This window comes from Leopardus geoffroyi, chromosome C1 (genome assembly GCF_018350155.1).
Source record: "Leopardus geoffroyi isolate Oge1 chromosome C1, O.geoffroyi_Oge1_pat1.0, whole genome shotgun sequence".
Classification (NCBI taxonomy): Eukaryota; Metazoa; Chordata; class Mammalia; order Carnivora; family Felidae; genus Leopardus; species Leopardus geoffroyi.
The window spans coordinates 141,494,762-141,515,047 of record NC_059328.1 but is presented as its reverse complement, the minus strand read 5'-3'; the positions used below and the strand labels follow the sequence as shown (position 1 = coordinate 141,515,047).

The following is a 20,286-nucleotide window of genomic DNA, read 5'->3' as shown; positions in this document are numbered from 1 at the left end:
AATTTAGTAGCTTAATAACCTTAAAGACCTGGGTGCTTTTTGTCTTCCTTCTTTAGCTTGTTCCCCTTTCTTCTTCAGCCATGTTCCCCTTGTGGTTTCAAGATGGGTGAGGCAGATTCAGGTAACACATGCAGACATGAAGACGAGGGCCAGCTTCATGAGTATGCAGTCAGTATGCTTGTTTGTGGCCCCAGGCTCATAATAGTGCCATGCATGGGGGCTAATGCTCTATGGTTGCCATCTTGAAATTCTTAATAGTTTTACTTTGGATTTGTGTTTTGTAAGTGAAGTTCAGTGGGACAAAGGAGCAAAGGACCAAGAGTTTGGAGCCTTGACTCATGTGCAGTCCTGCCTCACCACGTGGGTTGAACCAGTGTTAGATCACCTGCTCCCTGACCCCTGCCCCAAATACTTCCACCCCTTGCCTCCAGTGGGATTCTGAGTATTGATGTGGGTAGGGTCAGGTAATGTGAGTTCTGCATGCTGAGTTGCTGGGTGAGGTGCCTATGAGGTTACCCATCCCTAAATAGCAAGTAAAAAAAATACCATGGCAGGTAGAGAGAGACAATAGAAGAAACGAACAAGGATCTTCATATTTTAAGTCTTTACTGAGCCCCACAAATTAGATAGCTGCTCCTAGTGCAGAGATCCAGCAAAAGAAACAGATCACTATGTATCTCTTTTTCTAGCAAAGGAAGTCTTTTGGAGACACTCCCAATAGATTCTAGTTCTCCAAAGCCCAGAGTAAGAGCATATGTTCACACCTAAACCAATGACTGTCTGGTGATTAAGACTACTGTGATTGGCATAGACCAATTGAGATTCACCTTTCAGCCAGGGATGGTCTCTATCCCTGAACCCATGGCTGTTCCAAATCTCAGAACAAAGTCAGAGATCTGTAAGCAAGGAAATATAAGAGTGAGGTGAAGTGGAAGGTGAGATCTACATAAAAACCGATAGTGTCTGTCACACTCTTCCCTTCCTGATTCAGCTCTCTTCTCATTCTATCATATTAACTACGGAGGCCATAAGGATCCTCAGAAATAAATAAATCCAATGCTTTTCTATTTGTTTGAACAGTAGGAACTATTTTTATCCATGAAATCATTCCGTGACCCTCAACATCAGGAGGCATTAAGAATAGTAAAAGGGAGCTACTTTGGTGGAAACAGATGAGTGTTGCTTGGGTCCTTATAAATTAGGAAATTATTATCCCTAAATGAAAGTCTATCAGACCAATTCAGTGGTGTCTACTTAAGTGTTGTGCTCTGAAACATCTTTCTGTGCTACTTAAGTTTAGTCTCCTAAGGTCTCAAAAATATTCTAAAAATTGGTGTTTGGCAAGATACATGTGCACTGCAGCTTATTTTCTGACTAAAGTGCAACATTTTTCCTCTTTCAAGGCATATGAAATGAACTAACCTATTAGGAAGTGCTATGATAACAATAAATGTTTTTCTAGTTTAATTCTTCTTTTATCTAGGAGTTAGCATCTCCTCATGCCTTCTGATAGTTGGCCTCTGTACTTAATTTCTAAAACTCCAGAATTACATTAAAATCATTAAATGTTCAGGTTTGGATGACTTCTTTGACCAGCACAGGCAGGAAACTGAGCTGGGAATTGATTTTCTTTTCCTTTCTTTCCACATCAAACTCAGCTTCTGGGAAGGGAGATCGTATATCTTTCTTTCATCATTGTCCGGGAAGATTTTTACGCCAACTATTCAGTACCCAGCCACTCAGGTACACTCCCACAGAAGTACAAACGCAACCAGCTGAAAATGTCGGGAAAGGAAATCCAAACCTGACGGCACACTTGGGCTTCACAGAAAACATTTGGCAACTTGGAACGGCTTCAACAGAGTGCGTCCTAACCCTTCCACATTCCATCCGTCACTTAAACACCGTACAAATTCACACACCGCAAGCCTCACCCGAAAAATACACACTGTAATCCACAAAACTGCACCCCTGTGTCCACAGAGTCAGAGACAGAGTGGATTTCATCTGCACAAAAATTCTGAAAACAAAGGCCAGAGTCTGAGGTTTTCACCACAATGTCTCCACCAGGATTAACACAGCCCACCTGAGAAAGAAATGCCTCACACAAGATTCACTGAGCACAGCTAGTGGAAGGGGAGGAAGGTCCCTAAGACTCACGCAGGCCGCAGTGTCTTACTGGCCATTTTGTAATTCTCGGAATTAGACTTTAGTTCGGTGAGGCGTGGTGTACCGAGGCTGGAAATCTTTTTATGGTATCTGCTAGGGTTTCTTAGCTTTGCTCTAATCGTAGCCCAATGGCATCAACTAACCAAGGCTGGTTATCTGGAAGGAGTGGACAAAGAGAACAGGGCACAGGTTAGTACTGGAAAACAAAGAAAATGTAAACCCTTAACGTACTTTATTGGTTGAGCAACACTTTTATTATAAAGAAGGATATGGTGGAAAACAAGAAACACACTTTGACCTGCTTTTTTCTAGACCATCACAAGACTGCCAAGCTGGTTCCAGCATTTCCAATAGCACTTAAGTATGGCGGAGATGCATACATCTCAAATCATAAAATAACAATATAGGATCACACCCGCAAAACTGCTTTGTAAACTAGGAAGATCATTTTCTTGTTATTTGGTCCAAACTCCTCATTTCCAGAGTCAAACTGAAACCCAAACTGGGTGAGTGACTTACCCTTGACTTCCAGTCTCCTGGCCTTCAATCTAGTCACCGCAAAGCAGACAGATCTAAAAACAATAATGCAGGGCTTAGCTAACCCTGTCAAACACATTATTATGCATGTAATATTGGTAATTACAATCTGTCCGGAAACCAAACATCATTAACTACAGTAAATTGTGGACGGGTGTTCTTTGAAATAGTCATTTTCCTTGGATCATTCAAGTGATTTTGGAACTTGTAGAACAGAGATGTATATCATTTGCCTTCTGTGTCCACTCAGCATCTGCCTGAGTCTCTGTAAGACAAAGGGATAGTAGTAGTCACAGACTGGTGAGGCACATGTGATCCAAAGCTTGAGGAAGCTTGTTACTGTTGCCCTTTAAAGGGCATGTTTACCATGGGCCCTCAACCTTCCCAGGTACTCTGAGCTGTGCCAGTGGCATGGTCATCTTGGCCCTCAGCCATCAAGTGTGGGGTGACAAGTCCAGCAAGAAACCATGGCTTGAATAAAGAGGATGAGTCACAGAGAAATTAAAGTTCTATGTTATTTCATTGTTAGTGTTGAGAGTGATCATGGGTCAACAGGGAACAATTTCTAGTCAAAGAGAGGACTACTTTATGGAGGGGTATTTCTTTGATTTTGTTATATTTAAAAAATAAATAAATGAGGTGTGCATATTTGGCCCCCAGTTTTGCTGATTCCCTGGGATAGCCTTGGTTATAAATTGAACATAAGTATGTTTTTGACCTGATATTTCTTGGCTATAGCATGTAATCTAGTCAGTCCTTCAAGCTATGGGATTTCTAGTACCAAGGGGTCAGCTTACTTGTTTAGTAAAGGGCCAGACAATAAATATTTTAGGCTTTCGGTCCCTAGTACTACTGTACTACTCAACCTTATCGTTCTAGCATGAAAACAGCCACAGACAATTTGTATACAAATGAGCATTGTTGGGGCATCTGCGTGGCTCAGTCAGTTAAGCATCCAACTTCAGCTCAGGTCATGATCTCAGCGTTTGTGAGTTGGAGCCCCACTTCGGCTCTGTGCCAGCTCAGAGCCTGGAGCCTGCTTTGGATTCTGTGTCTCTGTCTTTCTCTGCCCTTCCCTCGTGCACACTCTGTCTCTCTCTGTCTCTCTCAAAAATAAATAAACATTAAAAATTAAAAAAAAAGGGATTCCAGGAAGATGGCGGCGTAGGAGGACGCTGGGCTCACCGCGCGTCCTGCTGATCAATTAGATTCCACCTACACCTGCCTAAATAACCCAGAAAACCGCCAGAGGATTAGCAGAACGGAGTCGCCGGAGCCAAGCGCAGACGAGAGGCCCACGGAAGAGGGTAGGAAGGGCGGCGAGGTGGTGCGCGCTCCACGGACTGGCGGGAGGGAGCCGGGGCGGAGGGGCGGCTCGCCGGCCAAGCAGAGCCCCGGAGTCTGGCCTGCAAAAGCGGAGGGGCCTGACGGACTGTGTTCCGACAGCAAGCGCGACTTAGCGTCTGGGAGGTCATAAGTTAACAGCTCTGCTCAGAAAGCGGGAAGGCTGGAGGACAAAGGGAGGGAGAGCTGCTGAGCCCCCGGACGACAGAGCTCAGTTTGGTGGGGAACAAAGGCGCTCGCCAGCGCCATCTCCCCTGCCCATCCCCCAGCCAAAATCCCAAAGAGAACCAGTTCCTGCCAGGGAACTTCCTCGCTCCGCGCAAACACCCAACTCTGTGCTTCTGCGGAGCCAAACCTCCGGCAGCGGATCTGACTCCCTCCCGCTGCCACAGGGCCCCTCCTGAAGTGGATCACCTAAGGAGAAGCGACCTAAGCCTGCCCCTCCTGCCCCTGTGCACCTTGCCTACCCACCCCAGCTAATACGCCAGATCCCCAGCATCACAAGCCTGGCAGTGTGCAAGTAGCCCAAACGGGCCACGCCACCCCACAGTGAATCCCGCCCCTAGGAGAGGGGAAGAGAAGGCACACACCAGTCGGACTGTGGCCCCAGCGGTGGGCCGGGGGCAGACATCAGGTCGGAGTGCGGCCCCGCCCACCAACTCCAGTTATACACCACAGCACAGGGGAAGTGCCCTGCAGGTCCTCACCACGCCAGGGACTATCCAAAATGACCAAGCGGAAGAATTCCCCTCAGAAGAATCTCCAGGAAATAACAACAGCTAATGAGCTGATCAAAAAGGATTTAAATAATATAACAGAAAGTGAATTTAGAATAATAGTCATAAAATTAATCGCCGGGCTTGAAAACAGTATACAGGACGGCAGAGAATCCCTTGCTACAGAGATCAAGGGACTAAGGAACAGTCATGAGGAGCTGAAAAACGCTTTAAATGAAATGCAAAACAAAATGGAGACCACCACAGCTCAGATTGAAGAGGCAGAGGAGAGAATAGGTGAACTAGAAGATAAAGTTATGGAAAAAGAGGAAGCTGAGAGAAAGAGAGATAAAAAAATCCAGGAGTATGAGGGGAAAATTAGAGAACTAAGTGATACACTAAAAAGAAATAATCTACGCATAATTGGTATCCCAGAGGAAGAAGAGAGAGGGAAAGGTGCTGAAGGGGTACTTGAAGAAATAATAGCTGAGAACTTCCCTGAACTGGGGAAGGAAAAAGGCATTGAAATCCAAGAGGCACAGAGAACTCCCTTCAGACGGAACCTGAATCGATCTTCTGCACGACATATCATAGTGAAACTGGCAAAATACAAGGATAAAGAGAAAATTCTGAAAGCAGCAAGGGGTAAACGTGCCCTCACATATAAAGGGAGACCTATAAGACTCGTGACTGATCTCTCTTTTGAAACTTGGCAGGCCAGAAAGAATTGGCACGAGATTTTCAGTGTGCTAGACAGAAAAAATATGCAGCCGAGAATCCTTTATCCAGCAAGTCTGTCATTTAGAATAGAAGGAGAGATAAAGGTCTTCCCAAACAAACAAAAACTGAAGGAATTTGTCACCACTAAACCAGCCCTACAAGAGATCCTAAGGGGGACCCTGTGAGACAAAATACCAGAGACATCACTACAAGCATAAAACATACAGACATCACAATGACTCTAAACCCATATCTTTCTATACTAACACTGAATGTAAATGGATTAAATGCGCCAACCAAAAGACATAGGGTATCAGAATGGATAAAAAAACAAGACCCATCTATTTGCTGTCTACAAGAGACTCATTTTAGATCTGAGGACACCTTTAGATTGAGAGTGAGGGGATGGAGAACTATTTATCATGCTACTGGAAGCCAAAAGAAAGCTGGAGTAGCCATACTTATATCAGACAAACTAGACTTTAAATTAAAGGCTGTAACAAGAGATGAAGAAGGACATTATATAATAGTTACAGGGTCTATCCATCAGGAAGAGCTAACAATTATAAATGTCTATGCGCCGAATACCGGAGCCCCCAAATATATAAAACAACTACTCATAAACATAAGCAACCTTATTGATAAGAATGTGGTAATTGCAGGGGACTTTAACACCCCACTTACAGAAATGGATAGATCATCTAGACACACGGTCAATAAAGAAACAAGGGCCCTGAATGAGACATTGGATCAGATGGACTTGACAGATATATTTAGAACTCTGCATCCCAAAGCAACAGAATATACTTTCTTCTCGAGTGCACATGGAACATTCTCCAAGATAGATCATATACTGGGTCACAAAACAGCCCTCCATAAGTTTACCAGAATTGAAATTATACCATGCATACTTTCAGACCACAATGCTATGAAGCTTGAAATCAACCACAGAAAAAAGTCTGGAAAACCTCCAAAAGCATGGAGGTTAAAGAGCACCCTACTAACGAATGAGTGGGTCAACCAGGCAATTAGAGAAGAAATAAAAAAATATATGGAAACAAACGAAAATGAAAATACAACAATCCAAACGCTTTGGGACGCAGCGAAGGCAGTCCTGAGAGGAAAATACATTGCAATCCAGGCCTATCTCAAGAAACAAGAAAAATCCCAAATACAAAATCTAACAGCACACCTAAAGGAAATGGAAGCAGAACAGCAAAGGCAGCCTAAACCCAGCAGAAGAAGAGAAATAATAAAGATCAGAGCAGAAATAAACAATATAGAGTCTAAAAAAACTGTAGAGCAGATCAACGAAACCAAGAGTTGGTTTTTTGAAAAAATAAACAAAATTGACAAACCTCTAGCCAGGCTTCTCAAAAAGAAAAGGGAGATGACCCAAATAGATAAAATCATGAATGAAAATGGAATTATTACAACCAATCCCTCAGAGATACAAACAATTATCAGGGAATACTATGAAAAATTATATGCCAACAAATTGGACAACCTGGAAGAAATGGACAAATTCCTGAACACCCACACTCTTCCAAAACTCAACCAGGAGGAAATAGAAAGCTTGAACAGACCCATAACCAGCGAAGAAATTGAATCGGTTATTAAAAATCTCCCAACAAATAAGAGTCCAGGACCAGATGGCTTCCCAGGGGAGTTCTACCAGACGTTTAAAGCAGAGATAATACCTATCCTTCTCAAGCTATTCCAAGAAATAGAAAGGGAAGGAAAACTTCCAGACTCATTCTATGAAGCCAGTGTTACTTTGATTCCTAAACCAGATAGAGACCCAGTAAAAAAAGAGAACTACCGGCCAATATCCCTGATGAATACGGATGCAAAAATTCTCAATAAGATACTAGCAAATCGAATTCAACGGCATATAAAGAGAATTATTCACCATGATCAAGTGGGATTCATTCCTGGGATGCAGGGCTGGTTCAACATTCGCAAATCAATCAACGTGATACATCACATTAACAAAAAAAAAGAGAAGAACCATATGATCCTGTCAATCGATGCAGAAAAGGCCTTTGACAAAATCCAGCACCCTTTCTTAATAAAAACCCTTGAGAAAGTCGGGATAGAAGGAACATACTTAAAGATCATAAAAGCCATTTATGAAAAGCCCACAGCTAACATCATCCTCAACGGGGAAAAACTGAGAGCTTTTTCCCTGAGATCAGGAACACGACAGGGATGCCCACTCTCACCGCTGTTGTTTAACATAGTGCTGGAAGTTCTAGCATCAGCAATCAGACAACAAAAGGAAATCAAAGGCATCAAAATTGGCAAAGATGAAGTCAAGCTTTCGCTCTTTGCAGATGACATGATATTATACATGGAAAATCCGATAGATTCCACCAAAAGTCTGCTAGAATTGATACATGAATTCAGCAAAGTTGCAGGATACAAAATCAATGTACAGAAATCAGTTGCATTCTTATACACTAACAATGAAGCAACAGAAAGACAAATAAAGAAACTGATCCCATTCACAATTGCACCAAGAAGCATAAAATACCTAGGAATAAATCTAACCAAAGATGTAAAGGATCTGTATGCTGAAAACTATAGAAAGCTTACAAAGGAAACTGAAGAAGATTTAAAGAAATGGAAAGACATTCCCTGCTCATGGATTGGAAAAATAAATATTGTCAAAATGTCAATACTACCCAAAGCTATCTACACATTCAATGCAATCCCAATCAAAATCGCACCAGCATTCTTCTCGAAACTAGAACAAGCAATCCTAAAATTCATATGGAACCACAAAAGGCCCCGAATAGCCAAAGGAATTTTGAAGAAGAAGACCAAAGCAGGAGGCATCACAATCCCAGACTTTAGCCTCTACTACAAAGCTGTCATCATCAAGACAGCATGGTATTGGCACAAAAACAGACACATAGACCAATGGAATAGAATAGAAACCCCAGAACTAGACCCACAAACGTATGGTCAACTCATCTTTGACAAAGCAGGAAAGAACATCCAATGGAAAAAAGACAGCCTCTTTAACAAATGGTGCTGGGAGAACTGGACAGCAACATGCAGAAGGTTGAAACTAGACCACTTTCTCACACCATTCACAAAAATAAACTCAAAATGGATAAAGGACCTGAATGTGAGACAGGAAACCATCAAAACCCTAGAGGAGAAAGCAGGAAAAGACCTCTCTGACCTCAGCCGTAGCAATCTCTTACTCGACACATCCCCAAAGGCAAGGGAATTAAAAGCAAAAGTGAATTACTGGGACCTTATGAAGATAAAAAGCTTCTGCACAGCAAAGGAAACAACCAACAAAACTAAAAGGCAACCAACGGAATGGGAAAAGATATTTGCAAATGACATATCGGACAAAGGGCTAGTATCCAGAATCTATAAAGAGCTCACCAAAATCCACACCCGAAAAACAAATAACCCAGTGAAGAAATGGGCAGAAAACATGAATAGACACTTCTCTAAAGAAGACATCCGGATGGCCAACAGGCACATGAAAAGATGTTCAGCGTCGCTCCTTATCAGGGAAATACAAATCAAAACCACACTCAGGTATCACCTCACGCCAGTCAGAGTGGCCAAAATGAACAAATCAGGAGACTATAGATGCTGGCGAGGATGTGGAGAAACGGGAACCCTCTTGCACTGTTGGTGGGAATGCAAATTGGTGCAGCCGCTCTGGAAAACAGTGTGGAGGTTCCTCAGAAAATTAAAAATAGACCTACCCTATGACCCAGCAATAGCACTGCTGGGAATTTATCCAAGGGATACAGGAGTACTGATGCATAGGGGCACTTGTACCCCAATGTTCATAGCAGCACTCTCAACAATAGCCAAATTATGGAAAGAGCCTAAATGTCCATCAACTGATGAATGGATAAAGAAATTGTGGTTTATATACACAATGGAATACTACGTGGCAATGAGAAAAAATGAAATATGGCCTTTTGTAGCAACGTGGATGGAACTGGAGAGTGTGATGCTAAGTGAAATAAGCCATACAGAGAAAGACAGATACCATATGGTTTCACTCTTATGTGGACCCTGAGAAACGTAACAGGAACCCGTAGGGGAGGGGGAGGAAAAAAGGAAAAAAAAAAAAAAAAAAGAGGTTAGAGTGGGAGAGAGCCAAAGCATAAGAGACTGTTAAAAACTGAGAACAAACTGAGGGTTGATGGGGGGTGGGAGGGAGGAGAGGGTGGGTGATGGGTATTGAGGAGGGCACCTTTTGGGATGAGCACTGGGTGTTTTATGGAAACCAATTTGGACAATAAATTTCATATATTATAAAAAATAAAAAATAAAAAAAAATAAAAAAAAATTAAAAAAAAAAAAGAAATGAGCATTTCTGTGTTCCAATAAAATTTTATTTGCAAATCAGGCAGCTGGTTGGATTTGGCCAGCTTGGAGTTATCATTTGACAACCTCTGCTCTAATAGGTCTGAAGTTTCTAGACTCACTATAGGGAGTGAGAAGACAGATCTTGATGGGTCCTGAAAGGCTTTCAACCTGGAAGAGAACCATGGAAGGGTGGAAAAAGGAGGTCAGAGTTCTATGCTTTAGTCATCATTAGGAGTCTGGGGAAGGAGATATTTGGGAAGTTCTAGTCACAGCAACAGTCCACTGAGGTCCCCCTAGAAAGGTTCCAAATCCTCCATGTATGAGAGAATTGGTTGAGCCGATCCTTTTACCACATTCTGTGAGTTCTTTTTACCAAAAATAGAAATCATTTGAAGGAAGTTTCACCTACTTTCTCTGTCCCACTGCCAGTTTGAAAACAAGCGGAACCTCACTTGACATGGTTGTAGATGCCAATGAACATGTACATTTTGAGTTTATACCCCAGGGTGTGATTCAATATAATTCTGGCCAGGGCAATGTAACTTGTAGGCATGGAGACCTAGAGTTTGAATGGCTCGAGCTTCTGCTTTGTGCATGTGTGCGGGCGCATATGTAACAGAAAGCAATACCATCTGACTAAATGGTAGGCTTAGTGCCAGATGCCACTCCAGCTGAGACAGGCACACAAGCCAGCAAGCTAACCTCAGCCTCCACTTCCTCCTCCTCCAAGAATCTATTAAAAGACAGAAAAGGACTGTTTAGCATCAGAGAGTGGGACATGAAGCTCAAGAGTACGTTCTCCAGTGTCAGAAACGCAGCAGCTGCAGCCCCATTTGAATGACAATCCTTGCTGCTGGGGGGAGTGGGGGGGTGCAGCACATCCCAGAAGTCAGAGAGGGAAATGGCAGGACTTCCAGGATGTGGAGATGAGACAGAAGTGGGACAAGGCGCTCATTATAGAGCCTGGAGACAGCTGCAGGGAGGAGGAAACCTTCTATGCTGCTGTTGGTCCGTGTCTGTCCTCTGTCTATCTCTGAAAATGTATAGCTTGATGCTGTTAGGTAAAACTTAGAAAAAGTAAGTGAAGTGACAAGGACGAAGGCTTTGAGCCATGCTGCAGAAGAGGCAAAAGTCCCAGGGGCTCCGAAGTTTGCCAGTTCTTCCTAATGTTTGCCTTTATAGACACAAAGTGAATTGTTTATCAAGTGAAGAGTATCTTTACATTAAATATACATTATAGAAATTTTCACACTTAAAAGCACATACTAGAATGTATAACAAACTTCTGTGTATCCACTATGCAAACCTACTGAGTACTTGCACATCTACCATACTTGTGTCATTTTTTTAGAAGAAATAAATATTACAGATACAGTTCAAGCCCCCTGTGTATCACGTCTCCTCTGCTGTGTTCTCAGAGGCAACTGCAATAATTCCTGCATTTGGTGTGTATCTTTCCCAAGCACACTTTAAGCTTTTATACATGCTTAATATACACAAATAATCTATAGACAGTTTTTGCATGTTTTTACTTTTTATAAAAATAGTATTATAGCATATATGATATATATGTATATTTTATATATGTTTATATATATATAAATGGTTTTCATATATATATATGGTTTTCAACCTGCTTTTTTGTATCTTATGTTTTGAGAAACTTCCTGTATTGGTATCTAGAACCTTAATTCCTACATTTTAACTTTTGTATGGTATTCTGTTTTATGAATATACACAGTTAAACTGGAGAATGGACATTCATTAAATATTGAAAAAGGTATTTCATTGTTGGGGCACCTGGGTGGCTCAGTCAGTTAAGAATCCAACACTTGATTTTGAATCTGGTCATAATCCCACGGTTTGTGAGTTTGAGCTCCACGTCGGGCTTTGCATGGAGTGTGGAGCCTGTTTGAAATTCTCTCTCTCTCTCTCTCTCTCTCTCTCTCTCTCTGCCCTCTCCTCTCTCTCTCTCTCTATCCCTCCCCCACTTATGCTTTCTCTCTCTCAAAAATAAACTTTAAAAAACTGTTTTTTTTTACTGTATTTTACTGTTTCCTATGCTTCATACTGTTTTATGCTCTGAGTATATAGAAGTGAATAAATAGACAGTTTTCTGCTCTCATGGAATTGACCCTCATGGAAGGGGAGAGTGAAGAGGAGAGGAGATGCAAATTTAGAAAGTCTCTTGGGGGCACCTGGGTAGCTCAGTCAGTTAAGCATCCTACTTTGGCTCAGGTCATGATCTCGCGGTTCATGAGTTTGAACCTTGCCTTGGGCTCTGTGCTGACAACTCAGAGCCTGGAGCCTACTTCAGATTCTGTGTCTCCCTCTCTCTCTGCATCTCACCCACTCACCCTCTGTCTCTCTCTCTCTCAAAAATAAATAAACAATAAAAAATTAAAAAAAAAAAAGAAAGCCTCTTGGAGGAAAGCCTTTCTGAGTTGGAAAGTTTTGAATGAAACCAAGTGGTTTCTAAGTTTTTGTCACCATAAAAAATGCTGTAGTCATGTGGTCTGACACAGCATAGACAATGCTGTAGGCACATATCTGTGACCACTGTGGGTATCTCTTTGTGAAAGTAAAGGCACACATTCCTGGGCAAGGTTGTGTAATATTTTTTGTGTATAGAAAATGAAAAAATATATATGGCATACTTACGGAATCAGGTGAGTATCCAGAAAGAACCAACACAGGACTTCAAGCCACTGTCAGCCCTTCCCTCCCCACCTGTCCCCAAGGCTCCAGAATCAAAGTCCCAGCACACAAGTAACCTGTGCAGAGCTCACAGTGCCATCTGTGGGAAGTCCTGCTCTAGGATGGAAATCCTGGACAAAGGAGTGGAAGTATCTTCAACCTTAGGAGATAATGCCAACTATGTCTTCCCCAAAGTGGCTTTACCAATTTACACTGCCCTTCAACAGCACACAAAACTTTCCATTTCATCATTTCACCAGAAGGTAACATTATGAACTTTTAAAATTTTGCCAAATCTGTTTATATTTGCTTCTCCATAATTATTTTTCACCTTGAACACCCTTTTTTTTAAAGTTTATTTATTTATTTTGAGAGAGAGAGAGAGAGAGAGAGAGAGCGCATGTGTGCTCACACATGCAAGTGGGGGAGGGACAGAGAGAGAGGTAGAGAGAATCCAAAGCAGGCTCCACACTGTCTGTACAGAGCCCAACATGGAGGTTCATTCTCATGGAACCGTGAGATCATGACCTGAGCTGAAATCAAGAGTTGGACGCTTTAATCAACTGAGCTACCCAGGAGTCCCTGAACATCTTTTCATAAAGTGATTGGTCAATGTTGTTTCCTGTTCTGGTATTTATATCTTTTTTCTCCATTTTTCTACTGTGCCATTAGTTTTTTCTTATTAATGTCTGGAACTACTTTATACAATCCAGTTACTAATCTTTTGTCAGTTGTATGCAGATATCACCTCCCAGTCTGTGGCTTGTCTTCTAATTCTGTTTATTAGTACTTTTTGTTCTGTGGACATCTTAAACTTTGTTGTAAAATCTGGTCATATTTTCTTTTAGGGTTTGTGCATTTTTGTCCTGTTTAAGACTCCTTCCCTGTCTTAAGGTCATGTGGTAGTCTTGCATATTTTCTTATGAAAATTTTCCTGTTTGCATCGAAGGCTTAACTTTGTCTGGCATTGATTTCCTGAGATTCACATTAATGAGGTTTATTTATTTATTTTTTTGTGGTGACTACTGGTCCTGGGACCACTTACTGAATTGTCCTTCATTTCCCCATTGGCTTACAGACCACCTTCACAGGCATGCAAGCCTTCCTTTTGCAATGTATGCTCCTTTATTTGAGAAAAAGGTCCTGAGAGCAACATGTAGCACCTTGATATGAGGTTTCTTGATGGCCTGTGAGTTGGCTCTTGTGCTGCCCGACACAAAAGCCAGGAGAAATGCCAGTGCTGGAGGGAATCTCTCTTTGAGCATTTATGACTTGTGGTGATTTAACTTTGGGAGAACTTTTTGACTCAAGACCTATTTAAAAAATTTAAGTGAATTAGTCATACCAAAGCTCACGTGCTATTATCATGAGCTCCAGCCTCAGAACTTCAGAATGAATCTCAGCCAAGATACAGTGTGTGCCCTGTAGTTCTCTACAGACTAGAGCCAACCATCAAATTTCATATATTCCAGGTTTGAGAAATGTAATTAGTTGACCTACAGTAAACACACTTTATCACTTATGGGTGTTTTGCTCTGTTTCCTGCAAACTGTGAGACACGTGCATTATAATCCTCATACATTATTAAAACAGCTTGTTTTCTTAAAAAAATAGCTTGCCAGAATAATATTGGAATTAAACCAGAAATTCAACTTTCTGGACTTAAAAATGGCACAAATCCAAACCAAGATTCAGAAAAAAAAAATAAATGAAATAACAACCCTCAGCTATTTAAATTAATATACCACCACCACAACAAATTAGCAATTTGAAGAAAAACTTCACAATAACCTTACGGTAGAGGTTTCTGTTAGTGGAAATACCATGGAAATGGTAGCAAAGGAAAAGAGAGTGGAATCAACCCTTTACTGGACACCTAGTATCAATCAGTCACCACAGAAAGCACTTCTATATATCCTGTGCCATTGAAAACTTATCACAGCTCTCAGACAAATTTTAAATTTTCCACTTTAAGGATGAGAAGATAATATTTAAAAATCTTGGTAAACCCGTCAAAGGTGCAGAGCTGGTAAGCAGTAGTGTAGGGATCCAGATTCAGATCCAATGTTGCCCAATGGCTTTGCTCATCCATTCTCCACCATGGTTTCTGATTCTAGCCCTTGGCTGTGTTACTGTGAGGAGAGTCATTCAAATAGCCTCATTCATTTCAGGACCAGGAATCAAGTTGAAGCTTGGGACTGGAAATGCGTGACATCTCCGAGGCTGTCCTAAGTTTCCTCTGGAGTAGACCCAACCTCTGGCTGACCTCAGAACCACCCAGCCTCTGACCTAACACTCAAAATTCACCCAGAATTGTGGCATCCTGTCATCCGGTCATCTTTAAGCTGGGTCACTGTGACTCCATTCCATATTATAAGCCCCATGATCCTCCCCAAATCTCAAGGGCCAGATATACATTGGGATATAGGATGTTGAGTTGTAGGAAAATAACATAAATAATAAAAATAATAAATAACAAAAAATAATACCAATTATTGCAGAAGACGTCTACAGGTGTGAGGCAGCAACTTGTAACCTTATAATTATATTGGTATTTCTGATGTGGAAGAAATGAATATTCGTATTAAATAGGGTAAAACAAGAAAGTAAATAGGACTGTCAGTTCAGGTAACACTTTGCTGCTATATGAGTTAGAAAGACTTTTGGTGTAGAGTTTTGAGGATTTCAGAATTACAGATTCTGTGCCTGTGTTTTGTTTTTGTTTTTGTTTTTTTTTTTGTTTTGTTTTGTTTTTTAAACAGGATGCTTCTGGGAAACTATACTGTTACCATTTGCAGGGGAGTAAAAGAGTAAATATGACATAAACCTTAAATCATATTTTTCTGTCAACAAAACTTTTCACACATTATTTCACCCCCAGAGTAACAATGTGAGAGATTTTTATTCTGTTTTATTGATGAGGCTGTTCAAGTTCAAAGAGCTTGAGAGTCTTGAAGAAAGTCACATAGCCAGAAAATAGTAGGACTGGAAAACACTTATATCCTCTGAACTCTATATGAAATCTGACCAAATCTATAGGTTCTATTTCCAATTTCGCCCCTTTCTGCTGTGGGACCTTGCAAGCCACTCAAGCAGGAAAAACCCAGTCTCCCTCCCAGGTTCCTTCTTTACTCTCACAATGGCTGCCACATTCACAACACTTCTGAAGCCAGCTATGCAGGGTCTTTTCCCACACTAAACAATTCTGGAGATAACATCTGATCTCACATGTTAAGGGCCCAGTTAAAGGGGGTTAAGTATTCCCCCCAGTTCCAATACCAATTGCAAGTCTAGGTTGTTACCTGTGCTTCTGACTGATCAGCTATGAATTAGAGGTTCCTACTACCCCCTCTTTATATTTGATTAATTTGCTAGAGGGGCTCACAGAACTCAAGAAAACAATTTACTTACTATTTATAAGCTTCTTATAAAAGTATATGATAAAAAGATACATATGATGGTAGAGATGCAGAGCAAGGTCGGTAGAAAGAGACCTAGAACTTCCATGCCATCTCCCGGCACCTCCGTGTGTTCACCAACCCGGAAGCAGACTCACTTCCAACCACATACATTTGGGATTTTTATGAAGACTTCATCATATAAACATGATCTATCATGAACGTCTTTTGCAACCCCGCTTCCCTCTCTGGAAAATGTGGGGGTGTGGCTGGAAGTTCCAAGCCTCTTTTTTTTTTTTTTTTCCAAGCCTCTAATCATGGCTTGGTCTTTCTGTTGATCAATGCCATCCAGGAGTCTACTCAGAGTCACCTCATTAGAACAAGAGACCCCTATCATCAAGGAAATTCCAAGGGACTTAGGAGCCCTGTGTCAGGAACCAGGAGCCCTGTGTCAGGAAAGACCAAACATTAGAACAAAGGATGGTCCCTGTGCTCTTATCACTTAGGAAATTACAACGGTTTTAGGAGCTCTGTCAGAAACTAGGAACAGAGACCAGTTATGTGTTTTCTATTATCTCATACCCCTAACCCTCACCAAAGTTTAGTTTCCTTGTCTATAACCTAGAGACAATTAGCTTTCTGCCTAATTCAAAAGATTATATAGCACAATATAATCTGTTGTGCTATGCAAATGTAAGATCTTATTACTGTACACCTGCATAGTTTGGCTCAAAATCTGCATATGGCTTTGTCAGGACAAGGAGTATTATCTGTGACTCCCTGGGGAACTCATCAGAACTTATAGAATGGCCCAGAAGGGGACCTGTCCTCTCCTGCTGAGCCTAAGCCCGTAGCCACAGCTGCAAAATTCTCATGTTTTTTAAACTTTCAGCTGATCCCTGAGCACATTCCATTCCCGTGATGTGCAAATTTTAAAGGACATTTGCCTTCAAGCATGCTGGAAAAAATAGATTGAAGCCTCTTTTTTCAGCCCTTGGACCTTGGAATATATAATTCAGGTAATAATATATCACATGTTTTACTGTACATTTCTGTGTAATACAGCAATAGATATTTGGGTGGAAGTTATCTTTCTTTTCAATACAGTTTTCTCAGGACCACATGTGAAAGCAGCTGTCCCAAAACCTGCTTCGTGGAAAAACTCTTTAAAAGGGTGTCCAGAAAAATGCAAGAAAGATCATTATTATTCCAGAAATTCAATTGAAATATTGACCAAACCAGTTCCCACCTACATATTTTACAAGTTACCACTTGTCCTATAACATCACAGGACAAATTGGGCATGGCTTTATTATCTCAACACTGGAATGATGGAAATATTACACTACACTTGTCATTTACTTCCTTCTAATTTTACACACACACCAAATTTCACATAAACAAATAATCAATATCTCGTGTGTATGTGTGTGTGTTTCTATATATCTATAGTACATATACATATATATGTATTGCATACATGTATCTATTATACATAGATATATGTGTGTAGGTATACATACATTATATGAGTGGTTATTTATTCAACAAACATATATTAATTACCTCATGTGAATCAACTACTTATATGAGGCGTTGGGTATAGAAAAAGAGAATATAACCTAAAATCCTAACCTCCAGCAGACATTCATGAAAATGAGTAATTTGATTAGAAGAGCATTATCACTGTTTTTTTGAGAGTCCAAGGAAATCACATATATAGGTATATACTCAATTACAGAATCTAGGACTATAGAGATACTACTTTATATTTTTAAAATATGGAATATTGTTTTGTATATAGTATATGCTTAATTTCTATTTTGTTGATTAATACTGGTTGGTTTAAAAAGTCTGGAATGTGTTCATCTGGAAAAGTGATCAAACTTTGCATTTGCATATCATTCTGGTGCAGGAGCCATGCTAATGCTCTCCGTGTCATTCCAACTTTAGTTAGACGTGCTGCCAAACGAGCATTCAAACTTTATGTTTGAAGGTAATGCTTCCTGGAGCGATTTCTGTATAAGACCAATCTAAATTAATGCTTTTTTTTTTTTTTTTTTTTTTTTTTTTGAGAAAGAGAGAGGAGAGTGCAAGCTAGGGAGAGGGGCAGAAGGAGAGGGAGAGTGAATCTCAAGTAGGCTCCACTCCCAGCGTGGAGCCCAAGGGGAAGCTTGATCATAACCCTGGGATCATGACTTGAGCCCAAGTCAAGAGTTGGCCACTCAACGACTGAGCCACCCAAGTGCCCCTCCCCCACAAATTAATGTTTTTTAAATCCAGATTGTGCAGACATAATGTTGTCTTTTCATTTATTAATAGCTTCTTAAATTCCCCAAAAATAGCAATTATAATTGGCTCACACATGTGAAAGTTTAAATAAAAAGAAAGAAAAGTTACCAATTAAAAATATAGATGTGATTTCAAAATGTTTCGGTCATTTCTTTGCTAACATTCTCACATTCCCAGCCAGTCTTTTGTCTTTGGGGCTGGATATACCAACTCATATCTCTGTTGCTTATTGGAAATTTTTATAGGAGGTAAGATGGGAAGAGAGGTTGCAATTCTTTAAAAAAATATTTAAGTGGAGGATTTTCTGTGGATTTTAGTGAACCTTGGGTAACTGAAGTTGACTCTGATGGCTGAGACAAAAAAGGCCAGGAGTGTACCTTGAATGGGATAATAGGGAGAGGAATTCTTGAAAGTATTCAGTTAGTGGCCTTGGCTTTTCTTAGCATTATGTGTTGGTAGGGTTGTGTACAGAGACAGAGTTGTCACTATTAATTTCTGTTTATGAGACATTCCAAAGATATTGTCGAATAAAAATAATAAACCAACATTGTTATTTTCAGGTATGTGAGCTGTAAAGCTGACACTTTAGCCCTCTGGCCATTTTTCAAGACATTACCTAATACATAACCTCATAATGATGACTAGAGGGAAACATTTTCAAAAGCACGGTCATAAAGTGCTTCGATAAAGCCCACCCTAGGTCTTGTAGCAAAACCTAGACATGAATGCCTCCTAAAAGGAGTTGGGAGCACCAGATGTGTCTGCCATTGCAGCAGTATCATTTATATCCTTCAAGATTCTCCATTCCACTTTGGGACAGACATCCTGGCGGGTAAACTATGTGACACAAATTTTACCTAATCCTGCCCCAGGGAAGAAAGAGCCTGTTGAGTAGTTACAGCAGATAAAACACTGTTGCCCTCTTTATCTTTATGCAGGAGGAAAATTACCAGCCAATAACCTCACTCTTGCTTTGTGCCTGCCAGAGGTCCAATCCCCTAGAAAGGGGCAGGGGTGGGACACAGAATGAAAGAATGGCCTGTCAGGACACACTGGGCAACTGCAGAGGGCTGCATTGCTGGCACTTCTGCCAGAATCAGATGTAAAAGAGAGCTGGAGAAGGGACTGTAACTGGCAAATGCTGGTGTGCGGCTATTTTCTACTTGTACTCAGAGAGTAAAAACTCTATCTGCCTCATAACAATGGCATCCACAAGAAATGTCTCTATGGGCTCAATTTTCTTCAGTTGTGACTGGTCTTTTTCTTGCTTGCTCATTTCTTATCCTACATCCCACACTTCTGCCCCTGCCATTTCCAATCCGAAGCTCCTGAAGTTATCCAAGATGGTGGTTCTTGACACCAGTTGTACATTAGAATCACCTGAAGAGCCTTAAAAAGAATACCTACACCTGGATTGTGTACCACTTCTAATTCAGATGGTCCAGGCATATGTAAAAAATCCACCAATGTGTAGCCAACATTAACAACCATTGACCTAAGGAGTTAGGGCTTTTTAAAGTAAACAATTAGTGGATAGTAATGTTTCTGGATATGGGAGTGTGTGAGATAGATAAATCTGGTGACATTTTGCAAGGTATATTGGAAGGGGAGAAACTGGAGGTGGAAACCATGGGTTTATCAATTCCATCAACATTCGAAGGAGAATCACTCAGCGTGGCTGAAATGTCAATGCTGATGAAATGGTTCCACTCAAAATCTTTGTTTAAGCCATATTAGACATTGTGTTTAAATGTCATTTAAAATGTCTTTTGCTTTAAAAGATAAAATACTCTTGGAATGCATTTCTATTGAGGAGGTTGTATAATTGACAATGATTTGTACTTGTAGCTAAGGGAAAGTACTTTGTCTATAAATTCTGGGATTAACTTTCTTTCAAACTAAGGAAAGATGCAGATAGCCTCAAACTTATTCTCCATTTTTATGTTAGTTGGTGAGTTTCTCCCTCACATTGTCTGACTGGAGGCTAGTGAGGCTTGTTTTAGTCAGGTTGAAGATGGGGAATATAGAGAATAATCCCATCCATTCACACGGGATCAGAA

At 40.8% G+C, this 20,286-nt stretch overlaps 1 non-coding gene across 1 annotated transcript; it reads right to left on the bottom strand.

Moving 5' to 3' along the window:
• Positions 1–17,806: 17,806 nt before the first annotated feature.
• LOC123600202 lies at positions 17,807–17,911 on the bottom strand. The gene has a single exon (XR_006713567.1). It is a non-coding gene; the product is annotated as a U6 spliceosomal RNA (small nuclear RNA).
• Between the last annotated feature and the right edge of the window lie 2,375 nt (positions 17,912–20,286).